This window comes from Syngnathus typhle, linkage group LG11 (genome assembly GCF_033458585.1).
Source record: "Syngnathus typhle isolate RoL2023-S1 ecotype Sweden linkage group LG11, RoL_Styp_1.0, whole genome shotgun sequence".
Classification (NCBI taxonomy): domain Eukaryota; kingdom Metazoa; phylum Chordata; class Actinopteri; order Syngnathiformes; family Syngnathidae; genus Syngnathus; species Syngnathus typhle.
Window position 1 is genome coordinate 13,825,528 of NC_083748.1, and position 15,663 is coordinate 13,841,190.

At 45.3% G+C, this 15,663-nt stretch overlaps 1 protein-coding gene across 1 annotated transcript in view; it reads right to left on the minus strand.

Moving 5' to 3' along the window:
* Window positions 1–15,663, minus strand: part of slc12a5a (solute carrier family 12 member 5a) — a 61,876-nt gene that overhangs the window by 19,471 nt on the left and 26,742 nt on the right. The gene's annotated exons all lie outside the window — the stretch shown is intronic.

The following is a 15,663-nucleotide window of genomic DNA, read 5'->3' on the forward strand; positions in this document are numbered from 1 at the left end:
TGGCATTCCTGTAAATATGAAAAGACACAGCAAGCAAGTCAGCTTGTGAACTAGAATGAAAGGGACAAATGAATGATCTGATGCACATAGTATCGCTGAGTACATGTGAAGGTGGCATGCCCCCAAAGAATGCGATGCTTCACACTTCATTTCTTCCTACAACAATTCACAATTAAAGTCCGTCATTGCACAAGTGATGGACGGGCCGCTTCAGGAAAGATGACGCGGCTCAAGAAGAACTCACCTCCCCCTGAGCGGCTTATTGCTCTGCAATCTGATGGGAGGCGTCCAACAGCGAGCGGCTCACTCTGTCAAAGCCTCTCGCTATCCATGGTCCAAATCCACAGCTTTGAGGCTCACTGCACATTGGGTATGTACGCTTAGCAAAGCCACACAAACCTTTTTGGGAATACCATTAGGGGTCAACCGATGGGAAAATGATTTGCGGATGCTCAACAAACATTTCATGTATCTTCTTCAATCGTATATTATACGACGAGAGTCTTTTCCGCACGATGCTGCCTCCCAACAGAAAGAAAAGACATCACACCCAGCATTAGCTCTCGATTATTAGTTACATATTTCCAATTATTTAAAAACTGAAACAAACAATTCCATTAAGATGTACCCCATTCAACAAAGGAATGCACGGTACAGCGGTCAACGGAACTTCACAGCGCTCGCTCGTCATCCAAATTGTAAGTCACTCTGCGAAGGTGCCTTTGCCGATTGTCATTGTTGTCGTAGTGTGTGTTTACGATCTCCCGGGCAACTAGCCAAAGCAGATCACAATGTCCCCGACGCCCCATTTAGGCAATTTACCGTTCACCTCCCAAACATGCTGATTCCCACAATGACTTTACTGTATATTTGTCACCCTGCACATGCGACAGTAATTTAGGTTGCTTTGTTTTTTGTTTGAGGAGGCTTTATCGGGGTTAATGGAGTTCAAATATTAGGTCAAGTCAGACACATAAATAGACGAGTGAGTGGACTGGAGGGAAGAGAGCGATTGTTGGTCTACAAGTGCTTCCCTCGCAAGCACATTTCGCAGCTCACAAGGCCAGTTTACAGTTCTTCTGTTCTTTGGACAGAGCCATAAGGGAGCATTTGAATTTGCGCTATCGACCGGCGCGCCGGCCGGGCGCAGTGCGGTCGTGAAGAGACTGAGAAGTAACAATAACCATCATTATTGGAGGGCTTGGAGGACGTAAAAGTTGAACGCATCAAACGGAGGGGCAAAATATTACAAACAACTCAATTGTACTCTTGTTATAGTTTGCTCTTTTGACACACCAACGCTTCTCATGCTATCATCAGAATCGATGACATTCTTGCTAATAACCCTGACACCTTATATATTCAAAAAGAATGGTTAAAATCATCATTGCAATCAATCAACCAATCCATCAATCAGCCATAAAGTTCATACAATATTATATAATAATGATGCATGCTTGCATTGAGCACAAAATGAAATGGATACATTTTAAGATGTGAAAGAAGAGTAAAGAAACGGGCATGCATTTTCTGCCAACGCTCCAGTCGGCCAGCCGAGAGGTCTCTTCTGGCTCGCCCGCAGCCGGTGAAACGAGGTAAAGGATTAAGGTCACTTTAATCTAAATTCCAGTCAAATCGGGATTGAGAATATATGAACATGTACCCAGACTGATCCATGGGACGTTCTCACAACACGGCAAAGAGCTTTGTTTTGGGAGTGGCAGCCAGCAGATCATGATTATATTTGGATGGAGAACGTTTTGAAAGGGGCAGCACAATAAATAGCACGGGTGCCTCACTGCTCGGAGATTTTGGGTCGCAAATCTCAGAACATGTGACTGCAGAGTGGACCCGGCTGCCACTTTGCCTTCGTGTGAATTGGAATGCTTCGCCACCTTCCATTTTGACACGGGTCCCTCCGCTTTCACTTCAACTTCTTTGCTTCCAGATCCTGCTTGGACTGCATTTTGTACGGCTGAGCGCAATTGGACCAGCGGGCTGAATTGCTTTCACATTTCAATTTTCCAAATCGATTTGGACACCCCTTCGCAGCGTCTCCGTGCATCCGCGAGGCATGAACGTTGAACGCCCCCACCCCCAACGAAGCTTGGCCATCTTTGGAAAGGCGGTGGGAGCGTCCCATCAGCCGCACAACTAACTCTCTGGATCCAAAAGGCCCGGCGGCAGATATCGGCTCGAGCTGGCGAGCCGAAGGGGTCGGAAAAAAAAAAGGAAGCTAAGGATAGTACCAATGAATGGGCAAAAAGATTGAGTGGAGAGGTGAGCTTGGCTCGAATTACTACACAGCACCACGGAAATTGGTGCAAGCGCAAAGGTGGTGCCATTTTTGACTTTTCATCAAGTGCCAGGTCGTAAGGAGGGCAAACGCATCCATCCATTTGCTCCAGGTGCGATATCAAAGTCTGCTATCTGAAGCATTACGCTAGCGATGGGACCAACAACCTGTTTGTAAGCCCAGGGTCATGTCTACTGCATGGAAAATAGCACAAATAAAAAACACTTCCTTCCATTTTCTACTCCCCATCTGCACATGTATGTACGAATGTGAACAAGGCTTGAAGCATGGCTGGCTGTTTTTTTTCCCTCTAAATCTTTCGTACAGTACCTGTTGAAGGACTTTCTCATGTGAAAAAGTTCCAAATGGAATTTACAAAGCTGACAAGACACGAGGTCCGCCAGCTTCCTTGTGCATTATTTAGGGCCAAAGTAGCTTGTGAACTGTTTAAGTGCTGCACATCCTCCTCCGCCAGTAGCACCGACAGACGTGGCACTTTAAAGTCGTACGAGCCAAATTGACCGTGCTTTCTCCAACTATGGGCACAGTATGCGCATTCTCTTCAAACAAAGTCAAATAGAACCGATATCGATGGCCAGTTAATAGCAAGGCACGTGTCGACAAAGAAGCATTGGACAAGATGGAGTCTTGGATGTCTTTTGGATATGTGGGAGGAAGCTCGAGGACTTGGAAGAAATCCTGCAAGTGCCACACAAGAGATTCCAACCCAGAACCTGGTGACTGTGAGGCACATGAGCAAACCGCTGGTAGACCAAGGATTGCTGAGAGTCATTACAGCTGCCTGTCACTAGTGAATTGTTTTACAACTGATTATCCTTTTAATTATTCGACGGAGTCATCGAAATTGAAGTTGCACTTGGGTTTGCGTCAACTCAATGGTTTTGTCTTATCCGACTTTCTTCTTTTCTTTGCACGCACACACAGTGAAGCACTTTTCTTCTTCCGTCTGTCTGCCTCCCTCCCTGCAACAGATAAGACTGCAGCATTGTGAGATTTATCAGGCGCCTCAGTACAGGTGCATTACCTGGGCGAAGTCACACTCCTTTACTGATAGTGTGCACAAAGTACGTACGTGTGCGAAGCTCAGCTTTTTACTCTTTGGTGGGTACGATCGCCTTGCGGAGACAGAGAGCCACCGCAACAATTGGGCGGGGCGGGGCTGGGGTAGATCTTTGCGGATATTTGCAGCCTCAGGCAGACCACTAAATAAATAATGGAACAACTGTTTAGCAGTTACGAGTTGAAAGCCTTAAGGGCATGCCTTTTCTCTCCCCCTCGCCCGCCACCACATTTCCAGTGATGACAAGGCCTCTGGGATGTGCTAAGGTATCACCTGTTAAACCGATGCAATGACATCATATGTTTTCAATAACCAATTCACTTCTTTGGGGTTGTGGGTAGATTTTTTTTTTTTTTTTGAAATGGTCTCATTTCTCATATCAAAAAAAAAAGCCTGGGATTTGAACAAGGGTGTGTAGACTTTTGATATGTACTGCATATAGCTTGGATGTTCCTACTCATCCGCATTACATGAAATATTCATTTAGCAATGAAGCCAAAACACTTTTTTGCCCCCTCTGGATATTCTGCAGCAACTCTCACAAACGCAGCCACCTTTATCTCCACTTTGACTTGGTCTAGACAAAAGTGCTCTTTGAATAAAAGGTGGAGGGAGGGAGGGAGGGAGGTAGAGAGGGAGGCTGGACGTAAAGAGGTCATCCCTCCATCTTTACCTCCGCGTGTGATGTGTCGGAATGAGTCCTGATGGACCCGCATACTCAAAGACAGCAACCATTGTCTGCCTTTGATCACGCTTATGAATTATGCAGCTGCTTATCCTGTTTGCGCGGTGGCCGGGGTGTTCCGATACGTGTGTGTGTGTGTGTGCGTGTGCGTGTGTGTGCGTGCACGTACGTGTGTGGACCTGAGCCAAACACTGCAGTGTTTAGTGACAATGATGACTGATGCTGTTCTGCCCTTCCTCCAATCCCTCCTTTACACACACACACACTAACTCAGTGACTGATATCTGTCCTTGGTGGCTCTTTAGCTGTCCATCAGTCATCACAATCTGAGGTAACCAATGCAGGTCTTACCTAATTGACTTTTTTTTTTTTTTTTTTTTTTTTAAGTAATTGACATCGACTTAACTTTCTTCATTAGCACTTCCGTCCCTGTACATCAATCCTTGAAATGATGGTAAAATTCCGATGCCATACTCTGGAGACAGAAGATAGCATGGGCAAAAAAAGCTTTCCCTATCTGTCGAGCTTCCGATTGGAGCTCAATTTCCCACTTATGGGAAATTTCAAAGATTACAAAAAAGCACGCTCCCTAAATTAGTCGGGAAGTAAAAGTTTCAACTACCCCAATGGGACTACTAATCCTAGTATCTCCAAAGTCAGTCGTTTCATTTCATTCTCACCGGGCAAACTACCTCTTGCACCTAAACTTACAAGGTAATATTAACCCCAATGGTAAACCCCAACCCCTACCTTACTTAACCTTACCCAAAGCACTTGGATTCTTACTTCCCATATGATGGTAGCGATCCATACTAATCAAAGTCTTAGAAGCCCCTCCTCGTCTCTTTAACTGGCCATAGTCTTGCACAATATCTTGCGGAAATTTGCTTTTGCGTGCAAGACCAAACACATTACTCCTTGGCAGAGCGATGACAATGATAAGGGACACAATATGAATGTGTGTCTGCAAGGAGAAAAATGGCGCTGAGATGCTGCATTCGATACGAGTTCAAGAGCGACGGGAATCGAGAAGGAGGGATCGACAAAAGGGATCTCTTCATTCCAAACGTGACTTTTCACCATGGCACGATCCATCTCAGACACAAAGCGGCACTCATCGCATGAACGGACAACAGCATCTTAAGATAATGTGCCTTCAACATCATCTATCAATTATCTCAATAGGGTTGAGTGGGCCAAGACAAGCTGTACTATCTGACAGTTGCTCTCACTCAAATGAAATGAACGCTCTCTCCTTTTTTGCAAACAGATGGCAGGCGGAAAAAATGCTACACGCCATTTAAAACAGTGAGTATTTACAAACACGCAGCGCCTAACAACGCAAGCACGCTTGTCGTTAGCCATGAGACAGACACAGGCCACCCAATCAGTTTACAAGAGAAATATTCCGATCGACTTGCATGACCTTATTACTTTGGTAGCTTATTAATCTTTACTCTTGAGTCGGCAGTTTCGAGTCTTGAGCTTCCAACCACAAATTTCCAAATTGAAGCTTTTGCTCTGCGACCTCCTGACTTGCTTCAGCCTACAAGCCTTTGGCCTCCAGTTGCAAATCTTCAAGCCGTTTTCCCCGACCTCAAGAGATCATCTGTTAACCTGCCATTTGTGCACTTTCAAATCTTCACCCAGAAGCTTGCAACCTCCAGCCTCGAGGCCTGGTAAGAAATCCTGCAATACGCACTCACAGTCTTCCAACAAGACAGACTTAACCATGTTCTGTCTCTCTGAGGGACACTTAGAGCTAAGTCTCTAGCAACAATCAATAGGGCTTTTTCAGGATAATGATGCTTGACAATAGGGCATGCTGGATAGTGGGCCCATGGCATTAAGATTTAGCAAGCATTCAGATAAACTAACTGGGAGAAACAACAGTTCTATTAGTGAGAGAGGCATGATGTCATTCATGTTTGCCAGAAGTAGAAGCAGCTCCAAGAAATGTACCCCGATCACCTTTACTGGGCTCGTCTCATTTCGGATGCACTTTGCTGCATCCTTTCTCGTCTATAATGAGGTAGGACCCCGTGATAAATCCAGCTCGTCGCTAATCGGACTTAACCGCAGACCTGCCCCACGTTCCCCCATAACGGGAGGTAAAATGACAAATAATAAGCACGTCAAATGTGCGGCGTGGATGTGAACATCCCGCACAGCACGGCTGAGTCACTGGTGACTGACGTATGCTAAGCGCTGTTCTGTCCCTGGCTCGGCTTAACCTCTCCTCAACAACAAGGCGGCATCGTGCCGCCCGGCAATATGTTTTTCGGCGTCTAATCCCCTCCTTGCCCTCCGGAAGAAAAAAAATCTCTCATGTCCTAACCCCTTCATTCCTTCTATTTTCACTATGGTTGCGTCACACCCAGATCTTCCCCACGTTTCATAAGCAGCTGCCGAGGCAGATGTGTCGCCGGTGTCGCACTCCAGCTAAGAAGGCTTGATCTCGTCCAATGTGCAGCATGACTGGAGGAAGGGGCTTTAGTTCGAGGGCACATTTGTGGGGAATGTTAAATGCTTCGATGCAATCCATGGAGCGCAAATCTGACAAAAACATTGTCCAAAAACTAATACCAATCAGATACTGTCGAAAATGTCATCCTGAGAGTCATGACGTCAAAGGGAATTACTGCGTATTGGAATTATGGTGATCATCACGTGCATCCCTTTGCCAGAAATACACACATCTAGTCATTAATTCAGCAAATAGATTGACTACAATTCTATTGATTCGATTGCCAATCAAGACTTGGCCATGGGTTTGGCGGCTTCAGCCGAATAAGACTGCAATTGAAGGGGAATTGCCTTAAGCCTCATAAATAGAAAGCAAAAGGGCAATCATAAAAAGAATCATCATCATCATCATAATGGTTATTATTATTATTACACACGCACACAGATGGGACACGACTACTGCTGTAGCTTTATTTTCCGAGTGGGCCATTGGAGCAGAATGCAGAGGACAAGCTCTCTGATATGGATGCACATGTGGGATGCTCCTCGCCATCCCTCCCACCTTTGAAGATGGAATGCCGGGAAGAAGGCAAAAATAAATAAAGAAGCTAATTACCGCAGGCCACAAGGCCACACACGTGCAGTCGAAAGGCCGGCCGGGCTCAAAGCACGGAGCCGAATCTGCTTTGCTCGGAAGCGCTTCCACGGCCACGGGCTCGACGGCACAGCACAGATACCTCGCTCCCCCCCTCCTTTTTTTTGGACTCTGTATGTTACATAACCTCCCTCTAGACTAGAGCGTGCATGTGTTAGTGTGTACGTGTGTGGGTTTCTCTTCTTGTGTAACCATAGTAAAATGAAAAGTTGTTGCATATTGGAAAAGCTGCATGAGGCTCATTCAGAGAACAAGTAATGACAGTTATTTCTTATATTTATTTCAGGATATTTCATTAAATCGAGAATGGCGTGCGGCATCCATTTTCAAGTTTCCTTTCCTGATTACGTTTTTGCGGGAAACCCCAATAAAGTTACACATGCAGTCATTCTATTTTATTTATTTGTTCTTTTAACATCCTTCATCTTAGCAGCACCAACCATTCAAATATATGCAGTGAGTGGAACTCTAATCCATGACTTTCTATTATTGGCGTGAGCCGGCTGGCATGGCGCTCTGCTGCACTGCACCAACGCTGCCTTTTCCAGAGCGACGATGTATGACAGGTACATAGAGGTCACTTTTTCAAGGAGGATGACAGAAGAGGATGCATGAGAAGCACACACATTGCACACATTGCACCTCTCCCCTCCTGAGGTGATTTATAGAATGTGTCCCCTTTGCAAGTGTGAGGATTTGAGGCAGGATTTTGATGCATCACCCAGGAATGCACAGTAACAGCAAGCTACAGCTGGATGCATTCCTATTGCACTAATGTGGGTGTGTGGGTGTTGACTGACTGCAGAGGATATAGAAACCAACTTGGACTTTGTGGTGTCATCGATCATTGAGCGCGGATGACAGTTCGGAGTTGGCTTTATGAAATTTGCACTTGCAGAGCCTGAAAGACGTGTAGCGCCGTGTCGCACCCTGCAGCCAATTTTGGAATTACAGAAGCAAAGTGGCTTTGGGGAAGAGTCTCCCGAGTTTTGGTAGAGCTACGTGGAAACGTTTTCTGAGCAGATCGTAGAAAGCAGTCATTCTTGACGCACCTTATTTGATCATTTTATTTAAACATATTTATATTTTAGAATCGTGTCCACTCTTGTTTCAGGTAACTTGTAATTTTGTGCTGAACTGATTGATCGTTTGTTGAATTTTGTTGCAAGAGAGGGAAAATACTCCAATTTGGCCAAACTATCAGATTCGTTTACTTTAGATGGAGCTCTGTCTCTTTGAAGTCAATTTAGTCATTATGAAGCTATGGCGTACGAAAACTAAGGAAAAACATTGGCAAGAAGCGCTCGCTCGCTCCAAACTAAAAAATAATAATAATAAACACATGCAAATTTGATCACAAGCCCCAATTGTAAGCAGCAAGGACAGATCAATGAGTAAAGCTGACGACTTTTAAATGCACTGAAAAGACTCGGCTGTTCTATTTGTGGCTCTGGAGCCTTGTCCTACTTTTTGTGCCTTTGACTGAAGCAATAAGAAATGCTGCAGATGATGAGACTTCATTTGGAGAGCTTGCCGGCATCCATGGTCCTCAGCGGTGGTCCAAATGAATCTTTCAGATACCTATGTCAACAAGCCGACGCCGATTAAAAGGAGGGACGCGGTGACATGTCACCTCGGCTTACTTTGTCGCGTCTTACGTAAGAGAAGGTCTACGACAGCGGGGGAGCCTTCAAATTTGAAGGAGCTGCATGTCTTCGCACGAGATCTCCACAGACCTTACTTAACCGGGTAATCCTCCAGCACTTTGTGTAAAACCAATTGGCTGTGGAACATTTCTTTTGTGATCGGAAGATTCTTAAATGATCATTCCCGAAACAAAATGCCCTGAGGCAATCATTAGACATCTTACAAACATATTGCTACCGAGCCGCCATTTTGAATGAGTCTTTTTAGATCCATAAATGAACAAGCTCCCTCCCCTAGTCATAATCATGTTTCCTGACTTGTCATTTGTCCTCTGAGAGTCGGAGCACTACGAACCAATAGGATCCACTTTCCTGAATACCATCAATCATCCAAGCTTTTCTCATTCTAAGAAGTATTTTTACGCCCCAAATAGATCATCATGATATTTAGTGATCTTAATCACCCGGATTGTAATTTCTATTTCTTCCAGATCCTTATCAATCCCTCCTAATCCTCATCTATCTCTCCTGATGCTTCTCCCAATGTCTGCGGGCTTGAACGGACATCTGTTCTCTCCATGGGATCTGGGATTGCAGTTCAGTCATTTCTTTTGAGGGCGGCGACATTATTGAGGCTACTGACACAACAGTTGCAAGTGTTCAACTTCATGTGGTCTTAACGGAAGTCTTACTGGAGATGGCTGTAGAAATGCATTTGTTTTATTCTGAGTCATTAATCAATGTCTATAGACATTGACCTCCACTCCCCTAATGCCCTTGACAAAGGTTTGCCCATCCACAATAGTAACGGGGTGTTGTGTATTATCCCTGCTGACATGTCCCAACCATTCTCCTTCATGCATTATACTGTGTTGAATTTACGAACGGACTGATGGACGGACAATCAATCTGAGGGAAAAATAGAATGTTAAACTGTTTCATCTTTGTGACTCATTTCATTGAGTTGTATCTCTAAATATTCCAGCCCATGTCCGCACAAAGTGTGTTCCGATTAGCTCTGCACTGGTGTGCACATGTTCAGGCATGCTCATGCATGACTGTTCATGCTCCAAATACAAGCAAGTCCCCTGTGATACGCTGGAGAGTCTTCCCCCCCCCCCCCCCCCAGTTGTTTGCTGCGTTTGTTTTGTGTGACCCTCTGCAGATGCGCTACTAACGAGCCAGGGACGCCGGTGCCACCCTGTCTGTCGTATACGCCGCCGTGCACATTCAATTAGACCGGCCGGCGAGGTGACTTTTTTTGCTTTGATGCACACAAAATGCACAATCAAATGTGTTCATAGCATGCAAAAGGAAAACAAAGTTTCCTTTGAATTTCAATGAAAGAGCCCGGGCAATTCCCAGGAAGGCGACTTCACTTGGCCACGTTATGGCCTTTCACAAAAGCAAGGCTCTCTTGCAAGGCTCCAGTGCCATGCAGTTGTCATTGCTGTGGCTATTTGAAAGGACAGTTGAGCGGGCTTCTACTGGAAGCGGGTTCCCTGGCTTGGGCGCCCGCATGGCTGTGCAGTTTTCCTGATGGAGGAGCGGCTGTCGCTTTCCATCTCCGTTGCCATTACATGCAGGAGGCTGCACGGCACATCATTACTCTGCTCTACGCGCTTGATTAAAAGTGCCCAATTAGCACTCGGGAGTTCCAGGAAAAAATGTCGAGCGTACCAAAAGCCATTTGAGCATTATTCAATCGCTTTCCGATGCAGCTTAAGATAATTCAGCACACTAGCAGGATATTAAATGAGTAGAACTAAAGGTACTCAATTGAACTTGACTAGTAAACACTACTGTGCTGCACTAGTCGCCCTAACTAGTAGTCATGTTTCATACGCTAGTATTGCTCTGGATCCTACTATCCTTCCTTCCGTCCGTCCGTCCGTCCGTCCATCCATCCATCCATCCATCCATCCATCCATCCATCCATCCATCCATCCACCCACCCACCCATCATCTTCTCATGTCTCTTGCTTTGGCAAGCTCAATTGCTATTTGATACAGTATGTCTTCACATGGTCCGTAGCATTTATGCCATTGACAATTGTTGAAATGTCAGGTTTTTTTTCAGTTACAGCGGCGGAAGTCGATTGGACCTTAAGCCGGACGCCATTTCCAATAAATGTTCAAAAGGCTTTCCATCGTTGGAGCGCGGCAAGTTCTATCCCACGGAGGCTTGACCCCAATGCAAATCCGTCTCCAGGCTCCCCACGGGGTGACCACATACAGGCTGCTCATGAATCACCAAGTCTCCCCCGTAACCAGTCTTTTGTTAGTCAGCACTTGTGAAGAGATAATAACGGTGTAGCACATTGCGGCTCGTAGGATTTACTGGCGGGCTGCGCAGGGGTGGCCGGACGGAGAGCGGCGGGCACGCGTTAGCGACATTGAAAATATATCAAATGCTCTTATTGGAGCTAATATCCGCAGTATGGACGACGCCCCCACCTAGCGCGCTGCGGCTCAGTCAGCCTCATCGCTTTCAGCACAAAGACAAGGAAGGCTCGCGGAGGGAAGGAGAGCCATCCAAAAAGGAGGCAGGCAGGCAGGCAGGCAGGTGAAAAGGAATGCAAAGTCATGTTGCCATGGCAACTAGCTTAGGATGGAGGCTGGAGATAGAAACCAGTGAGCGAGCGAGCGAGCGGCTCTCCCAGCTTCCTCGCGACGCTTCATTGCATGGAGCAGAACTGATGATGATTTGTCTGCCTATGATGATCTATCTATCTATCTATCTATCTATCTATCTATCTATCTATCTATCTATCTATCTATCTATCTATCTATCTATCTATCTGTCTGTCTGTCTGTCTGTCTGTCTGTCTGTCTGTCTGTCTGTCTGTCTGTCTGTCTGTCTGTCTGTCTGTCTGTCTGTCTGTCTGTCTGTCTGTCTGTCTGTCTGTCTGTCTGTCTGTCTGTCTGTCTGTCTGTCTATCTATCTATCTATCTATCTATCTATCTATCTATCTATCTATCTATCTATCTATCTATCTATCTATCTATCTATCTATCTATCTATCCATCTATCCATCTATCCATCTATCCATCTATCCATCTATCCATCTAGAGTGTAGGTATTACATAACTGTGGTCATATTGGTTAATACACCTCATTTAAAATCCCATCTGTGCAAGTATGAAGCTCTAAATTCAACAAAGGATGAATAATTGATATTTTTGTATTTGATTGTGTGATCTCTGTGCCGTACTCACCAGAATAACTAAGCCTTTTGCGCTTTTCACGTTCACTCACTGCTGCGACTGTCATTTGCAGAGCCTGTCAAAACGGCTTAGGTGATACGTTCTTCCTCATATAATCAACACACGCATGGTAAAAGTGGCCATTGTTGAGCTAATGGTTCAAATTCACCCGGCGACACCAGGGGGTGCCTTGGAGTTGAGAATCCATCAATTGTTCCTTCCCCTCACTTTAAAATGAGCGCGCCCAGAGGCTGCGGAGATGTTTGCGTAACATTTGGCTCCACGCCATCTGTGGCCATGTTTGTAGGTTGCCAGAGAAGCAGACGCCTCAGATGCGTGCGTATAAGTCACCTGAGCGTTAAGGCACTAACATATACGTAGCCAGCCTCCTGCCCTAAAAGCCGAAATATGTACCAACGGGATGGCCTCATTCAGTCAGAGACGCTTTGGCCACCAAAGAGCCATTAAGCCCGTCAGGCCCTCCCGGCTCGTAACATGGGATGATTATTATTCCCCGTTGTTTCCTGGCTTTGGAAGCCAGCGTGACAGCTGCCATAGAGGAAAAACAACAAACCCTCCAGGCTTCTGCATTTGAACTCATTCTTTCCTTTCTTTTCCTCTCTAAGCTAGAAGGGCTTGCTAATTGACTATGCCCCGCCCATCTCTCATGACCGATGAATGCTTCGGCATCCCACAGATAAAACGGAGCGTTGAGTGGTCCGATTTTCTTGCGATGCTACAGAAATTGAGGCTGAGTAACTGTGTTAGAAAATTGTCAGCCAAAGGCTCAGTGAGAAGGTGACAACTATTGGCAGCATAGCTCAAAAAGAGCCAACGCGCAACTAAATGACCATCAATTGTCGGCGACTCCATGCGAGCGCTTGAGAGATGCTTAGGTAGGTCAATTGGGTCGGTATATAGTACGTATATACAGTATGTATTGTTTTTCGGCATGTAAAAAAAGAACAAGTGGTACTTAATGGATCATGAATTATGCGAGTGTCTATTTTCAGAAGCTTTCCGATCCCTCCGAAGATGCATTATTGAACGGTTCCGTTTCAAATAATACATGCAATAGTGAGGATTGAAATGGTGAGGAAGGCTTCGTGCGTGAAAGAAATCTTTAGAGAAAAACCCGATCAATGGAATGCAAAGAAGCTTCGTTGATCGAGCACGGCAACAGGTGTCTTGCGGGTCCGCTTTGTTTGTCTAGCATGTTGGTAACAAAGGTTATTTGAGTCCATTGCCAGAGTCCGCATCTAAGCAAATATTTGACTCTTGCGATACCAAATGGGCCGTAAGGCCAAACACTAGCTCCTTTCAGCTTCTTTGTTGAAGACAGTGGGATATGCTACGGAGCACCGTATCATGTTTGGTAGAAGTGGAAGCAAGCGTGGAACATGGCCATTTCTAGCAGAGAATACCTTAAAAAGCTGGAGTTGCCTGTGGCTAGAAAAGCAGCACTTTCCTTCCACAACATAGCCCGAAAAAGGAGGGGGGTGCTGAGGTCATGTCATCAGCCCCAACTGAGGAGATGCCCGCTCGACAAACGCTTCATTTCCAATTACCAAGAGCTGGACAGGAAATACTATTCACGCAGCCGTATCTGGCCCAGACACAAGCTTGGCGGGGACTTGAGGAGACATGAGAAGGCGGAGGGAGCGACGGAGGGAGGTAGAGTGAAAAGGGAGGTAGAGAGCGTGAGGTGTCTAAGTGGTCAGCATTGCCAAAGGCAACAACACTCTACTCAAGGGAACGGCGTGTGAAATTCAAACCAAGCGGCATCAATATTTGATGGGGAGATGACACGTTTCATCTATACGTCCACTTAGCCTGCTCCTGTTTAAGTGAAAGCTTTGGTGCCTTTTAATTGGCCTTTGATCGAGCTCTCGTGGTGAGCTATGATTATGTCGCGTGTTTTGACATGCACTTGAATTATGAATACAACTACTCAAATGGAGGGTCAGTACTGTATAGTGGAACTTCCAAAAGTTCATTACAAAAGCATCAGCTCGTTTATTTCGCATAGTATTAGTATCTTTTATAGTGGTGTGTATATAACTATTGATGATCATCAAACAGGCGCTCACTTAAATCAAAAGAAAGCAGCATTTTAATTGGAAAATAGAGTGGAGTAAATACAAAGAAATAGACCTAGTGATGTAAACTACAGATATGTGGAAATTCTTTTGAGCTAAATTAACAAAGTTTTTGTATTTCGTTACAACACAAGACAGAGCCTCCATTTGGCCGCAAAGACTTCACAACAAAGCGTAATCAATACCTTTATGTGTAATTGAGTGTAGCTCAATTGTCCAGCACTATCAACAAACAAAAAGGCAAATGACTATTTTCCCCAATACGGCCGCTCGCTCACACTTCAAATGACACTTTGGCTTCTTAATGTGCCCCTTTAATAATGATGAGCCCTAATCCATCCACTAAGGCCCTCTGCATTTATCTGGAACTTCGATCGGGATCAGGATTCTGGAAGGAATTTGTTGTTCAACACAGATGCATTATATCTCAAACCAACAGCTGATGAGAGCCACACACCTTTCGTTGGCGGATAATGATTGATGAAATGCAGGTTGGCCATTTTTGTATGGAAAACCAACTCCATACAATACCGGCACAATCTTCCATTCGCTTTTGTAAAAATGTTGCGCATTTGTATTTTACAATTATATATATATAGTTATATAATAATGATGATGACAATTATTATTATTATTCCAAGGAAGCTTTTTGGCGCCTTGGAAAAATCTCATTGGCACTCTTTAATGCGCACTCGTCAGGGTTGTTAGTCACGGTGGGTACATACAAACAGTCGCACGCACGCACACACACACACACACACAGACTAAATCACACACGTGCTGCCGGCACGTGACTATGAGCGCGCTGTAGCGAACGACCACTCTCAAGATGAAAGGGGGGGGGGGGAATGCACGTTTCATGGAGCCGCTCGTTACCTTGGCAATGAAAGATGGTGCTGAGATGGTACCTACTAACATGACTTCTACAATGTGGATGATTTATACACACAGGAAGTGTTGAAGGCTTCATAATAGACCAGTGGTTAGCGCATATGGCTCACAGTTCCAATTCCAAGTGTGCTTATTTTCTGTTGAATACTCCCCCGATATGGAAGACTCTAAAATGTCCATGGCATTGTGTATGTTTGTACCCGGCGACCAGTCCGGTGACCAGTCCGGAGCGTATCCTCCTTCTGATGCTTCAACCCAGCCATCAACCGGACGGATGGACAAGTGGATACAGCCAGTTACGGCTGACCTCGTCTCATACCTATACATACGAGGCAATAGTAACCATGGTGACCAAACATGACCCGGCCACCGCATTGTTGTCACATCAGGGTGAATGAGAGCAAATCAATGTGAGGCTTTTCATTACGTGTCCATCTCCTCACTCAGTAACTCCAAACACAGGTGGAAATTGAGAGAGCTGTCAAGAGAACGTGTACATTTACCTCAAAGTACAGCAGAACCGGATGACAACAATACCCCCCCCCCCCCATGTATATAAAAGTTGGAGCTGATTTTTGGTTAAAGAAGAGAGCTGCACCTGAGACCAATCATATTGCACATAGAGAGTCACATTGAC